The sequence below is a fragment of the Moschus berezovskii genome, chromosome 16, assembly GCF_049115385.1.
Source record: "Moschus berezovskii isolate FMDL1 chromosome 16, NW_MosBer_1.0, whole genome shotgun sequence".
NCBI lineage: Eukaryota > Metazoa > Chordata > Mammalia > Artiodactyla > Moschidae > Moschus > Moschus berezovskii.
The window spans coordinates 65,942,059-65,957,960 of NC_142475.1; the positions used below are offsets into that span (position 1 = coordinate 65,942,059).

The 15,902-nt window shown below is 41.0% G+C and overlaps 1 protein-coding gene across 14 annotated transcripts in view; it reads right to left on the reverse strand.

Moving 5' to 3' along the window:
- The window catches only part of NSMCE2 (NSE2 SUMO ligase component of SMC5/6 complex), a 242,248-nt gene that overhangs the window by 198,484 nt on the left and 27,862 nt on the right, over positions 1–15,902 (reverse strand). For 2 of the 14 annotated variants that reach the window (XM_088844890.1, XM_088844889.1), the window contains one exon: positions 13,040–13,172. The exons of the other annotated variants lie outside the window; for them this stretch is intronic. The gene's annotated coding sequence lies outside the window, so the exon portion shown is untranslated. The remainder of the gene's footprint in view (positions 1–13,039; positions 13,173–15,902) is intronic. 14 annotated transcript variants of the gene reach the window in all.

The window sequence follows — 15,902 nt, forward strand, 5'->3', positions numbered from 1 at the left end:
TGGTTAGGAGTTTAGAATTGATCTATAATTTAGGTTTTTTTTCAGTTTTTAAATTTCTTTTTTTAGTTTTTTCTCATTTAAAGTAATGAAAAATACAAAAAAAGAAAATCTTTTTAAAAAGAGAGAAATAGGCCCCTGGTTTCATACAAGCTTTATCTAATTAAAGGAAATAATGGTGCAGGATTTTTGTTTGTTTTCTTAAAGAAATCAGTGTATTTTATGTGTAATGGATTCTTATTTTGGGACCACTGAAAAAAGTGGGTAAAGCTGGTAACCTGAGCAAAGACTAACAGCATAAACTGCTTTCTAAAAAAATTCAACAATTAATGGAAATTTCAACCTAAATAGAAACTCTCTAAAGAATGTATCGGGGACAAATACAAGAAATAAAAATCTGTCAGGGGCTTAAAGCAGCAGGAATTGACATAACGTTGGCAACCTTCCTCTGGAATTGAGTTAATTTTTGAAAGCACTTAGAAATGTGCTTTTGACATTCAAGTTTGCAAAGTAAGCAGGATGATGCTCTTATTATCAAGGGCCCATGGATAATAGTAAGATGAATTAGATAACAATTTAAAACATAAGGCCAAGGAGACCTTCCCTGCAAAGGAGAACCTAAGTGATGATGACTAGGCCAGGATTTGATGGCATAAAGCCTAGGGGAAGCATCTAAGGAGGCCAACTGGGCACACGCACCTCCACTAAGGCTCAAGAATGTTGGGACAAGCTAAAGAACCTAAGTGATGAATGCAGCCCGAGGCAACAAAGAGAAAACACCGGAAGAGAGCAGGAAGCTACTCCTGAAAAGAGCTGAGAACCACGCCACACCTGGAAGTGATGCTCAGTCAGATAACTTCAGCCTCAAGTCAATGTTTTGACCTGCCGGAGAAAAGGGCTTGGAGAGACCAGAGACAGTAGATAAGAACTAGAAGAGACTCCCACAACAGCATCTGGAAGGGAGGCCATGAGAAACATCCATATCAAGCAGTTGTTAACCCCCATTTTCCTTATTATTACAATAATAACCTCTTTTTTGTGTTCATGCTTCAGAAATACCAGGCAAAGAAAGGTATACAGAATGTGTCTTGTTCTACTAAAGAACTGAGGTGGGGAAAAAGCATAGTGTTGTATGAAAAAGACTAAATAAAGCCCCGAAGAACTCAGGAGGAAAAGAGGGATAAACACAGGACAGGGAGTGGGCTGTGTACTAAAAAGTGGCTGGGGAATGGAGAGGGGCAGAAGGACTGAATAGCTAGAAGTCCCTTGATCCTTTATTCCACAGTATATAATTCCGCTATCCAAATTCTCCCACTCTTACAGGGACTGCCCTTCCTAAAAACCGACACCAACCAAATCCAACCCACCCTTCAAGGGCTGAGCTCAAGCCCTGCCTACTTTTGAACTCTACCAGCCTAGAAGGATCTCGTTTATCTTCACAACTGTACTTGATATTTTGGCACTTTGAACCATGAGCAATCTTGTCTTCCTATATGAATTTGTCTCATTTTTCCAAACAGATTTTAAACCATGTGAGGGTACGAACAAAGCCTTAGTGTTCTTGGGATCCAACAAAGAAATATAACAATGTTCTTATACAACCATCATATAATAAATTTGAAAATTAAAACTTTCACCAAACTAAAAAGTTTCCTGCCCTGATATTCAATTGAATTCAAATGGAAAGATAGGTAATATAAATGTATTTGCCTATTCTATTTTCATTGTGATTTTTCCATAGGAAAAAGGCTGGCCCCAAAGCAGGGTGGGGAGCAGGGGCATTACAAAAATGATGTTAAAATTCACTAAATGACATAGCTCAGAGAGGAAAATATTACTGTACCACACCTCTGCAAGCCTGGAAAGTAACTACAATGATAAAAATATATGTAATAATAATAGCTGTAGCTAATAATTAGTAAGCACTTACATTATGAGCCAAGATGCACTCAGCACACTGTGTTTATATTAAACCTCACAGCAATATTAAGAGAAAGGTAGTTTTATCTCCACTTTGTATGAGAAAACTGAAGCACCATGCAGTTGAAGTAATAACTCACTCCAGGACACATGGTAGTGAGTGACGGTCAGGCCTCGGCACGCAGACCTTCCAGCTGCAAAGTATGTACACTAGCCTTCCTGTGCTAAAAGGTGCTTCAACATGAGAAGGACCAAGCACCTCTAACCTCTCCATGAATATCTGGGGAACAAATCCTGGGGGCGGAGGGACTGGGGAGAAAGTCATGGCCCCCAGCTAGCTTCATCTCAGCTCTGGGTGGCCTGTTCCAAGTAGGACACTGGCCAAGGTCATTCAAATGTGACTGGGCCTGGTCAGGGAAAAGCTTTCCCAAACTCCTTGGAAGAGGAAATCGGTAACAAAGAGAAAATGATCCTCCCCTTACGAAGTTTTAACACTGGTGAAGAGAGTGATCTTTCCCAACAGCAAGGCTAATTGGAGGGGCTTTATAAAAGCAACCAAGTCACCCACTGAATGCTCAGAGAGTACCTAAGTCAGCTCTTCTAGCAGCTGCTAAGTCCACCAGAACCAGGCCAAGAGCACCAGCAGCAACACAGCAGGAAGCGGCAGCAGCAGAGAACTGTTTCGGGGAGGGAAGAACCTGGGAAGGCTTAACATGCAGGCATACTTCTGAGTGAAGCCCAGGGTCAAAACTATTTCTACTCCAAGTCTTTGATGGGGATTCCCTGGTGGCTCAGACAGTAAAGCATCTGACTGCAATGCAGGAGACCTGGGTTTGATCCCTGGGTCAGGAAGATCCCCTGGAAGAGGAAATTGCAACCCGTTCTGCTCCGTTACTCTTGCCACCGTCCTCCCTAGCCAAGCGGGGGTCTGGGAGTCTAACATTTCTTAGATGTGCCACTGAAAGAGCATTAATGTATTAAAATCAACTCGTGCTTGTGTTAATCAAGTGAACCTAAGCAATACACTTGAACATTCATTTACAAGCCAATAAATAGGTGGGGAGGTCTCCTGGAGACTTGGTGAGTCCCATGTAACACTTCTGGCATACCAATTAAGAAACTACTCCAAGAAATTACTTCAAGAACTAGCTGAAATTTGTCCCCCTACTCCTGCCCCTGCAAATTAAGTCCAGAGGGCACAGATAATTATAACTGTTCCTGTAAGTACACCAGTACAGTGGCTGGCCTCCTGCAAATCAGCCTTGTTCATACCCAGTGATCCGGCTCAGCACAATCCCAATCACTATGGACAACTAATTAAGTCCTATGGACTGCTAATAGAACTCGAAGAACTGACCAAGTGTTATGCAGACCAGGAAGGACCACAGGATGAAGTCCATTCTTTAAAGACAGTTTCTGTTTCATTTTCCGGTTCATTGGCAAACCCTAGAAAAATAGTGACAATTGCTGAATGAGGGCTTCTTTTTAGGCTGAAGAGCTCTGATATCTATCTAATGTTTATCTGAATGGAGGCAGTTGCCCTGTATATGATTCCCCTAAAGTCAAACAAACCTGTAATTATGCAATCTCAGCAGCCGCGCTAATCATTAGACACGTCACCTGTTACCCAATGTCAGAATGCACTAACAGCAACACTATCACCATACTATTCTCTCTCGAAGTGATGGATAAGGCATTGAAGTTACATGCTACATAAAGTACATGAAGCAGAAATGGGTGATGTAGTATTGCAATCAAATTCAACTTAAAATTCATGAAATTTCAATGAGAAGATGACGGCCGAGATGGGAACCAAGTATCCAAGCAAAATAATTGTATGAAAACCAGCAATCAGTGAGGGTTGTCTCAAAAGTGAAAGACTGGGGCAAAATGAGGGAGAACAGAGAGGTCTCAGGGAGGACAGGAAGGGAGGAGACCGACTGGCTATTTTTACAGATGTCAGCAGACTCAGGTGAGACAAATTCCAGGTCCTCTGTGGCTAAACAATGTAGGTTGTAAGCCTTTAACAATATGGTAATTCTGGATGCAGCACAATACAGACTCATGAGAGTTTATCCAGGGTGAGTTCCAAGATTGTCTGGTGTCTATTCCCACCTTATTCCTCCATATAATACCACTTTCTTGGCCACTGGTGAAAAAACAGGGATAGAGAAGATTCTCTGTCTTGGCTTCCCCAGGTCCAGATGTGCATGGTCAACAGACCGGTCAAGCTTTCCTTCCACACCAGTGACCAGTTCAGCAAGAATGGAAGGTGAAGTGATGCCACTAAGAGATGCAGCTTCACGGTCTAAACAAGGCCCCTCCCAAGCCACAGCCGTCCTCAGCAGCAGCCTAAGGAACGTACTGAAGAGAAGTAAGTTCTCTTCCCAGAGGCCTAGCCCCAAGGTTTGGGAAGCACAGCTGAAAAAAGTCTGATAGCACACAGCACCCAGAGTCAAATAAGTTCCCTCACTGTCCTTCAAGTCTTCAGTAGAACTGCCTTCAGTGAAAACAGACATGAAAAAGCAGACTCCTGCCCTCCTCCCTCCCCTAGCACATCCATCCCAGCTCATCTCTAGGCCACCTCCCCACACCACCAGATATCTCTTCTATGATTCCAGCCCTAGGGTCCTCTTCCAGAACAGGACCAAATGCTTCATGCCTTCTTGGTCCATGAGACCCCTTTACCTTTACAACAAGGACACATGTGGGTGTGTGTAGGGGAGCAGCGGGTGGGCTTGGGAGGCACACCCTCAAGACAAGTTTCACCTACTTATCCCTTCCAACGTTCTGCCATGATTCAACAGCACTTTTGCCCATGCTCAAGTTGTTTCCTGAAATTTTGTCCTAAACAAACAAATACTGCAGCATCAGGTGTTTTTTTATTCTATCAAGTCATGTATAGGCATGTCTGAACAGGAACAAGACCAATTATATAGAGTTGAATAAAATTCAACGCCATGCATTTTATTAGTAAAATACCAAGACAAAGCAGCCATTCAGTGTTTTACGGGGGTTGCTGACTCCAGTTCAACATGAACCACACACTCAGAAGGATCTGATAATCGTTCAGTGCCATAAAGTACATGTGTCCATTTGGCAAGGAGGAAGGAAGAAAAGGAGGCAGAGAATGGCCTGGTTTATGTTTTAAATTTCCTAGAACAGGTGGTACATAGAGAGATTTTACTTTCTGAAACAGGAAATAGGGAATAAATATTTCCTAATCTCTTCAAATTAAAATTGATCCTTCCATTATTTTGTAAGCAAGAAATATCTTCTTTTTGGATAAACTCAAATAAATGACAGTATAAACCAGACTGCCTCTTCCTCCCTCTTTGGGAAAAAAAAAAAAGCCCCTTCCTCTTTCAAAATACAGCTCCAACTATCTCCAGCAACATATTAATATATTACACACACACCTACCTCTATGAGTGGGTGTGTGTGTGTTTGTTTCCTGGCAGGCTAGTATTAAGCAATCATTATATATTCATCAAAAGTCGAATTTAATGACTTACTCACTGCTTGAGCAATATTTAATAGAAATTTGGTTACTTCTCACTGCACTGTACCTTAAACACCATTATTCCTCCTCACAGATATTCCTGTGGTAAAATTAAAATGGAATCCACATTACATAACTGCTTCCCACCAGAAATTATAGTGAAGAGTGTTAACTGTTTATGATATCAACTGGTAAGCAACTGCTTCTTTCACAAGCTTAGGGAATATTGGGGAAATCTTTGTGAAATATTGACCTTTACAATCATCTATACCCATCTATACAATTTTCTTATCATAGTAATACCGAAGAGGGAAGTTGTATAATACAGTAACTCAAAGAGACAGTTCTGGAGTCACTTTACACTCAAATCCAGGTTATGTTGCTTGCTATCTGTGAGTCTTTGGCACATAACTCTGAGTCTCAGTTTCCTCTTCTGTCTAATGGGTACGATAACAGTACCTAACTCACAAAGCTAATATGAGGACTATGTGGGAAAATGTAGCTAAACTGATTAGCACAGGGCCTGGCCCACAGTATGCACTCACAAAATATTATCTATCATTATAATAATTACAGAATGGGTAACTACACTACAAATGTAGTTAGCCTAAATGCTGAAAGCACTTTGCCTTTAGAACTAAAAAGTATCCAGTGAAGTTCACTGTTTCAACTCTCGCAGAGGTTTCGGACAACATGAGACCAAAGCACTAATATAAACCCACAAGACTACAACGTGCTATGAGAAGCTTTACCAACAAACCCCCATCCCCACACACCCACCACTCACACACTACTGTCCAGAAAACTCACTCACCTAGCAAATGCTTATCAAGCACTTACTACAAGCCAGGCAGAGGTGGATACACTCTGAAGCAAGAAGGAGTGGCTATCACTGCCCACGTCAGGGAGGAAAGGTTTAACAGGCAAGGGGGTAAATGTGACTTGTGTCTGGAAGCGTTAGTGTGCATCAGATGTTCACCAGTTTGTGTAGAGGCTAAACAAATGCCCTCAGTCCTCTCCACCTCTATAGTGTTTAAATGGTCACACAAAAACCCTGAGAATGAACAGAGAAGACATAGATTAACTCTTCACTGACCACTGACCACGTGCCAGGCACTTTGAACAAACTCCTCATCCTCTGTCACAACAGAGTAAATGAGGTCTTGGTAAATATCATTTCAAGACAAGGAAACTGATGCTCACTCAGGCTAAATCATTTGTCCCAAGTCACACAGTTAATAAACGGTAGAGTTAGGATCTGACCTCAGGTCTGACTAAGAGCATGGAAGGCATGTGCAATAGTGTCTGAACTATTACATACAAATAAGTAAAATACACTTGATGCAAAAGTCATGGAATAAAGATACATTGGTTCTCTGGTCTAAGAAATTCTCCTAAACATTACCTTCTTCTAAGAGTGAGAGAAAGTCAAAGAGAGCCTAACTTATTCTACCCCAAAGCAATGGCGACCACCTTTCATTATATAGATAAATATTCCTTAGGATGTGTAGTCAGTATCTATAAACCACCATGATAAAGGCATAACCCAAAATATTGCTTGAAGTACATTCTATGGAGAATAAAACTTAGAACTCAACCTCTGGATACAATCTTAATCTTTACCAGTCAACAAAAGCACTATGAACCCCAGGCTACGGGTATCTATCATTTTAAAACATATCCATAGACGTCTTTTGGCTAGCTATTATAAGGTCCTTAAGTCTGTCTTTTATATGATTGAGATCCTTTTCTTATACCCTTCCTGTCCATTTGTTCCTATCTAATCCCCAGCAGACTGGAAAGAAACAGTTAATTCAAGGCACTATGTAATATTTACAGCAGCATCCCAGTCAACATAGTTTCAGTGACTGCCATTTCTCACTGGTTTTCAAGTCCCTGGCTGTGCCCAAGTTTTAGATAATAGTTTGGGGGCTGAAGAAAGCTCAGGAGGCTTAAAGAACAAAGCCTGGCTTTGAGTTCTGGTTCAACATCAAAGCTCTCACATGAATTTATGGTAGCAAAGACAAAAAAGGCAGCGAGGCTTAAACCTCACGTAACCACTGAAAAAATGTAGGTAAAGCACCCCACAGGATGTCTTAAACATAGTGGACTCTAAATAAACAAAGGTTAATTTACAGTTAACTTTTGTGTACTTTGCAATATTCCCCAAGTAAAATCTTTCTATTTCACTTAAACCAGTATCTATTTGAAAGAAACAAAAAAAATTTTTTTAAATACAATGTGGCAAGAAAAAGACAAACTGTCCCATGAAAAACTCAGCAAACAGATATAAGCAGAAATTCTCTGAAAAGCTTATTCAAATGGCCTAGTATCTACTGAATTATCCATCATTAGGTTATCTCCTGGCTTACCTGGTGGCTCAGATGGTAAAGTGTCTGCCTGCAATGAGGGAGACCTGGGTTCGATCCCTGGGTTGGGAAGATCCCCTGGAAAAGGAAATGGCAACCCACTCCAGTACTCCTGCCTGAAAGATCCCATGGACGGAGGAGCCTGGTAGGCTACAGTCCATGGGGTCGCAAAGAGTTAGGCATGACTGAGTGACTCTCTCTCTCTCTCTCTCTGGGTCATCCCACTTTTTCAAAGTAATAAAGTATATAGTTAAGAAATTAACTAAACATAGTTGAAAAATTCAACCAGTACCGTAACGTGGTGTCTCCAATCTCCAAATTCCCTCCTCAGAGGCAACCATTGCTATGAGGTTCTTGGGAATGTAATCCCATGGAAATATTTTATGTATAAGGTTGTGGATTCTTAAGAGAAGATGTATAAGGCGTCCTCTCTTAAAAGTGTCTATATATACTTACAGAAGCAGATACTTACAGAAAACACATACAGAAGTAGAGAAACAAGAAATTTTATTAAATGGCCAAACTTTAGAAAAACAGCTCTCACAATGCCTCACACTGACAACTGCATAAATATTTTCTCTCTGCCCTGCTGCTGCTGCTGCTAAGTCGCTTCAGTCATGTCCGACTCTGTGCGATCCCATAGACGGCAGCCCACCAGGCTCCCCCGTTCCTGGGATTCTCCAGGCAAGAACGCTGGAGTGGGTTGCAATTTCCTTCTCCAGTGCATGAAAGTGAAAGTGAAGTCACTCAGCCATGACCCCATGGACTGCAGCCTACCAGGCTGCTCTGCCCATGGGATTTTCCAGGCAAGAGCACCAGAGTGGGGTGCCACTGCCCTCTCCGTCTCTCTGCCCTAGTCTTCAGTAAATGTGCCTGAATAGAAAGAACTATGAGTGGCTGCTTCAGTTTACTGTCAAAATATCCATTTTAAAATATGTAAAGGTAAACAAGAACATCTGGGAGAAGAACATGAACATTAAATACCAGGAAAGAGTGATGCTAAACAAAGAACACAATGTGAGTGTTAGGGGGAAATTTCCATTCACTCAGTGAACAAACACCTACCAAACACAGACCATGTGCCTGGCGCGGTGCTGGGTGCCCTGGAGAGAGCAATAAACAAGGTAAACACCCTATATCCGCTCAAAGGATGCTTACAAATTTCCATTCTACACAGAAGTTTCTAAAAAGCCCTCATATGATGATGTGGCCTTGGCATTAGGTGAAAGCTCATTTCTCCATCAAATGGCTCTAATTATTAGAATCATTCCAAAGAAAGAGCTGACTCAGCGCCTTCTAGAACAACTCGAGGCAATGACAACCATAAATCTGAATTGCTCTTTCACACACATTAACTCACTGACACCTCATAACCTCCTTATGGAGTGATTTTACTCTCTGTTTTATATGGTTGAGGAAATTGAGGCTCAGAGAGGTTAAGTGATGCCACTGAAGTCATGCCTCAGTGTCAGATGTAGAACTTAAACCCTGGTCCTCAACTCCAGAGCTGCAGAAGAGCACCTGCTGGGGACACACAGAGTCAACTCTCCCAGATTACAGTCCTTCAAAGACAGGAAGGACTACTTAAGGTGGCTGCTCAGTGTCTCCCACTCTGCAAGTCTTTGCTTCATCAGAATAAATAATTGAGCCTCAAGTTCCTGCCTTCATGTACCCATGTTCCTTTTTAAAGATGGACTCCAGAATAAAAAAAAAAAAAAACAGTAATTACAATGACACATTAACCAATTGAGACTATGATAATACAATTATTCCATGTGTACCACTGTGATCCTGGGTTGACTTTGTCAAAAAAAAAAAAAAAACTTCAACAGGAACTGCTATTAAAGTAGACCTCTCCCTTCCTACATTAGTACCACTGAATTTTTCAATCTAATATTCAAAATTTAAGATGTCAGATTTTATGTTTCTGAAATCTGGCATTCTATTTCATTCAGGAGGTGGAGGTCTTTCTGAATTTTAAAATGTCATCTAAGTAACAGGTAGCGTCCCCTATCTTCTATGATCCATAAATCCAACCCCTCTTTCTTTCTATTTTTTCAAGAAGTTAAATGAAATAATAGCTAACATTTATTGAGCACTGTCTATGTCAGACATTATGCTAAGCAACTTACATGCATCATTTCATTCAACCCTTGCAATAACTGTGGAGAAGACACTGTCATTCCTCTTTCGATGGAAGGAAAAAACTTTAAAAAAAAAAATGAGCTCAAGAGGTAAAGAACCTTGAGCCAATATCATACAAATAACAAACTGCAAAGAGAAGACTCAAATCAGGGTTGATTAAGCAACAGAGTCCATTTTGCTAACTACCTCAATAATCATCAACCTTTGGGCATAACCTATGTTCCAAGTCATAAGACTTCCCGTGGTCATGTATGGATGTGAGAGTTGGACTGTGAAGAAACCTGATCACCGAAGAATTGATGCTTTTGAACTGTGGTGCTGGAGAAGACTCTTGAGAGTCCCTTGGACTGCAAGGAGATCCAACCAGTCCATTCTGAAGGAGATCAATCCCAGGTGTTCATTGGAAGGACTGATGCTAAAGCTGAAACTCCAATACTTTGGCCACCTCATGCGACGAGTTGACTCACTGGAAAAGACTCTGATGCTGGGAAGGATTGGGGATGGGAGGAGACGGGTATGACAGAGAGTGAGATGGCTGGATGGCATCACTGACTCGATGGACATGAGTTTGAGTGAACTCCGGGAGTTGGTGATGGACAGGGAGGCCTGGCGTGCTGTGGGGTCGCAAAGAGTCGGACACGACTGAGCAACTGAACTGAACTGAAGACTTTGTCTAATGTCTTCCTAAGATCTATGCACACTAGATTAGAAACCATCCCTACCATACCAAGGCAGTCACTCTAGTCCAAAAAAAAAAAAAAACCCACAGGGGACGGAGGAGTGGAGAAAAACTATAACGATCAAGAACAAAAACATCTAGTAAGTTCATAAAATGAGATGGCTACTCAAAATGATGTTAATGAACAGCAACTACCTCAGACCAGCCTATCACCATACTCACTCCAAATAAATTTAAACCAAGAAAAAAAATACAAATGGGGTCAGCCTACTTTAAAACAGAAAGTTAATTAAGGAACACTTTAATTAAATAAAAATTAAGTCCACAAAAACTATAAAGGTAAGTTTGAGGAGATAAGAAGTTATTAGATCATAAGACCTATGGAGACAGGGACTATAATCTCTCTCATTTACCTATCAAGTGTTGGTCTAAATGAGAAGTATTTTCTTCTGAGAAACATTTCTTCAAGAGTGGAAGGGCCACCACTACAGAAGGAGGGAACAACTATATTCCATAATCCTATCTGTTGGAGGATAAATTCTATGCTATTTACTTTCAGAAAATAAAAATATATTTGATTTCGTAAAAACAATGGCAAATCAATCTGTTAAACTTCAATCATTGACAGCTCCAAAAAATAAATCTATCACAACTTACCATACACATTTTAGTAACTGTACTAGCTAATCAGCATCTTTCCTTAGGTCTGTAACTCCGAATAGTGCAAGATCCTGAAAAGATGTCTCTGAGATTTTATACTATGATTCCTATTTTTCTCACTACTTATCTCATCATTTCTAACATTTGTTTTCTTTGACTTCACTTTACCAGACTTAAATCAGTAGTGACTCCGAATACTGTCTCTGTCGTGCCTTCTTAAAAGCTTCTTTATCAAAGAAAGGATCATCTATAAACACTTAAACTGACTGGAAGTGTCTCAGAGAACGCTTTGCTGGATGAAGTAGACTACTTCTGTAATAGGAATTATCACCCACTACTGTATCAATTTCTGGATGACAACAACAGTGAACTGCAAAGTAAGAAATAAAGAACTATTAATATTAAATGAGTAACTAACCGGTTCTGGAACACTGCAGTAGTATTTATAAAATGGCAGGGCCCAATCAATCACATCCCACACACAGGCACCCAGTCTCTGCACCGCAACAGAAATAAACGTTATTCAAGACCTAACCCCTGACGTCATCTTGACTTCTCCCTTTAGCATCCTCCACACTGAACTTTCATATTGGGCTTCCCTGGTGGCTCAGCTGGTAAAGAATCTGCCTGCAATGCGAGAGACCCCAGGTTGATCCCTGGGTCAGGAAGATCCCCTGGAGAAGAGAATGGCAACCCACTCCTATATTCTTGCCTAGAGAATTCCACGGACAGAGGAGCCTGGTGGGCTCCAGTCACAAACAGTTGCACACAATTGAGCAACTAACACACACACACTGAACTAGTTACCGAGTTCTATCAGCTCTGCCTGATTAACTCAACTTTTATCTCCTTCCCAATTACAGCTGCCTTAATTTCAATCTTTCTTGTTTCTTTCTCACATTAGCAGTTTGCTTCCTTAATGACGTCCCTTTTCAATATCTTTTCTGCTCCAATCCACCTTCTATGTTGGTATCAATTCTCCTTCTCAAGAGATGTTACTCTTGTTTTTCAAAAGCCTACCATAGTACTTCCACTTCTGGCCAAGACAGAATCATGAGAACCACATATATTATTCTGCCTATGACACCCCAAAAATTCAAAGTGAAATAAATGAAAAGCTGTTTGCAAGACAACAGACATATGCAAGAAGGAAGGAAGGACAGTGACTGAAAACACATAAGGTCCTGTAACAGCCCATCTTACTATCATGAGGGAGTTTCCGGGCTGCAGGGCACACAATACCAATCAAAACAAACAAACAAACAAAAATTTTCAGCAGACATTTTACAGAAATTGTATAGTTCTTCTGTGTATTCTTGCCACCTTTTCTTAATATCTTCTGATTCTGTTAGGTCCATACCATTTCTGTCCTTTACTGCGCCCATCTTTGCATGAAATGTTCCCTTGGTATCTTTAATTTTTGTGAAGAGATCTCTAGTCTTTCCCATTCTATTGTTTTCGTCTATTTCTTTGCATTGATCACTGAGGAAGGCTTTCTTATCTCTCCTTGCTATTCTTTGGAACTCTGCATTCAGATGAGTATATCTTTTTCTCTTTCGCCTTTACCTTCTCTTCTTTTCTCAGCTATTTGTAAGACCTCCTCAGACAACTATTTTGCCTTTCTGCATTTCTTTTTCTTGGGGATGGCCTCCTAAACAATGTCACAAACCTCCGGCCACAGCTCTTCAGGCACTCTATCAGATCTAACCCTTGAATCTATTTGTCACTTCCACGGTATAATCATAACGGATTTGATTTAAGTCATACCTGAATAGTCTAGTGGTTTCCCCTACTTTCTTCAATTCAAGTCTGAATTTGGCAATAAGGAAGTTCATGATCTGAGCCACAGTCAGTTCTCAGTCTTGTTTTTCCTGACTGTATAGAGCTTCTCCATCTTTGGCTGCAAAGAATAGAATTAATCTGATTTCAGTGTTGACCATCTGGTGATTTCCATGTGCAGAGTCTTCTCTGTGAAATCTCTTGGCAAAACTCTGTTAGCCTTTGCCTTGCTCATTTTGTATATAAAACTACAGAAGTATACAAAAAAGAGCTTAATGAACCAGATAACCACGATGGTGTGATCACTCACCTAGAGCCAGACATCCTGGAGTCCAAAGTCAAGAGGGCCTTAGGAAGCATTATTATGAACAAAGCTAGTGGAGGTGATGTAATTCCAGTTGAGCTATTTCAAGTCCTAAAAGATGATGCTGTGAAAGTGCTACACTCAGTATGCCAGCAAATTTGGAAAACTCACCAGTGGCCAAGGACTGGAAAAGGTCAGTTTTCATTTCAATCCCAAAGAAAGGCAATGCCAAAGAATATTCAAACTACCTCACGATTGCACTCATCTCACACACTAGCAAAGTAATGCTCAAAATTCTCCAAGCAAGGCTTTAACAGTATGTGAAGTGAGAACTTCCAGATGTTCAAACTGGATTTAGAAAAGGCACAGGAACCAGAGATCAAATGGCCAACATCCGTTGATCATAGAAAAAGCAAGAAAGTCCCCAAAAAACATCTATTTCTGCTCTATTGACTATACCAAAGCCTTTGACTGTGTGGATCACGACAAACTGTGGAAAATTCTTAAAGAGATGGGAACACCAGACCACCTGACCTGCCTCCTAAGAAATCTGTATGCAGGTCAAGAAGCAACAGTTAGAACCGGACATGGAACAATGGACTGGTTCCAAATCAGGAAAGGAGTACATCAGGCTATATATTCTCAGCCTGCTTATTTAACTTATATGCAGAGTACATAAACGCTGGGCCGGATGAAGCACAAGCTGGAATCAAGACTGCTGGGAGAAATATCAATAACCTCAGATATGCAAATGACACCACCCTTATGGCAGAAAGTGAAGAGGAACTGAAGAGCCTCTTGATGAAAGTTAAAGAAAAGAGTGAAAAAGCTGGTTTAAAACTCAACATTCAAAAAACTAAGATCCTGGCATCCGGTCCCATCACTTCATGGCAAAGAGATGGGGAAACAATGGAAACAGTGAGAGATTTTATTTTCTTGGGCTCCAAATTCAGTTCAGATGGTGATTGCAGCCATGAAATTAAAAGACACTTGCTCACTGGAAGAAAAGCTATGACCAACCTAGACAGCATATTAAAAAGCAGAGATATTACTTTCCCAACAAAGGTCCATCTAGTCAAAGCCATGGTTTTTCCAGTAGCCATGTATGGATGTAAGAGTTGGACTGGAAAGAAAGCTGAGAAAGTCAAAGAACTGATGCTTTTGAACTGTGGTGTTGGAGAAGACTCTTGAGAGTCCCTTGGACTGCAAGGAGATCCAACCAGTCCATCCCAAAGGAGATCAGTCCTGAATATTCACTGGAAGGACTGATGATGAAGCTGCAACTCCAATCCTTTCACCACCTGATGCGAAGAACTGACTCATTGGAAAAGACCCTGACACTGGGAAAGATTGAAGGCACGAGGAGAAGGGGACAACAGAGGATCAGATGGTTGGATGACATCACCGACTTGATGGACATGAGTTCGAGCATGCTCTGGGAGTTGGTGATGGATGGACAGGGAGGCCTGGCACACTGCAGTCCATGGGGTCACATGACACGAGTTGGACACGACTGAGTGACTGCACTGAACTGACCTTTTGTAGAAACTGATTCTAAAATTTAAATGGAAATACAAAGGACCTAGAACTGCTGAAAGAACTGTGAAAATGACAAGGATGGAGGACTGACACTACCCAATTTCAAGACTTGTAATAAAGCCTTAGTAATCCAGATAGCATGGTACTGGGATAAAGACAGGCCCAAAGAACAAAATAGAGTCAAGAAGTAACAACACACAACATATATGCACAATTGATCTGACAAAGAAGCAAAGAGAAATGGAGAAAGGACAGTCATTTCAACAAGTGATGCTGGGACAACTGTCTATCATATGCAAAAAGAAAAAAACAATAATCTTTGTTTTTGATCTATACCTCCTGCTGCTGCTACTGCTGTTGCTAAGTCACTTCAGTCGTGTCCGACTCTGTGTGACCCCATAGACGGAAGCCCACCAGGCTCCCCCGTCCCTGGGATTCTCCAGGCAAGAACACTGGAGTGGGTTGCCATTTCCTTCTCCAATGTGTGAAAGTGAAAAGTGGAAGTGAACTCGCTCAGTCGTGTCCGACCCTTAGCGACCCCACGGACTGCAGCCTACCAGGCTCCTCCATCCATGGGATTTTCTAGGCAAGAGTACTGGAGTGGCTTGCCAGTGCCTTCTCCGCTATACCTCCTACCTTGCACCAAACACAAAAATTTAATCAGAATGGATTGCAGACTTAAATGTAAAACATAAAACCATAAATCTTCCAGAAAAAATTAGAAAATTTTTGCAAACTTGGGTTAGACTTGGATTTTGTATCCAAGATTTCTTGGATACAAAACCAAAAACACAATCCATAAAGGAGCAAGTGGATAAGTTGGAGTCATCAAAATGTACAACTTCCACTCTTGAAATAATGCTAGGAGTGCAGATGGGGAGAAGATATTCACAAATCATATATCTGATAAAGAACTGTACTCAGAATATAAAAAGAACTCTCAAACAAACGAACACAGCCCCAAACAACTGGAAACAATATTTGAATAGATATTTCAGGAGAGGTAGG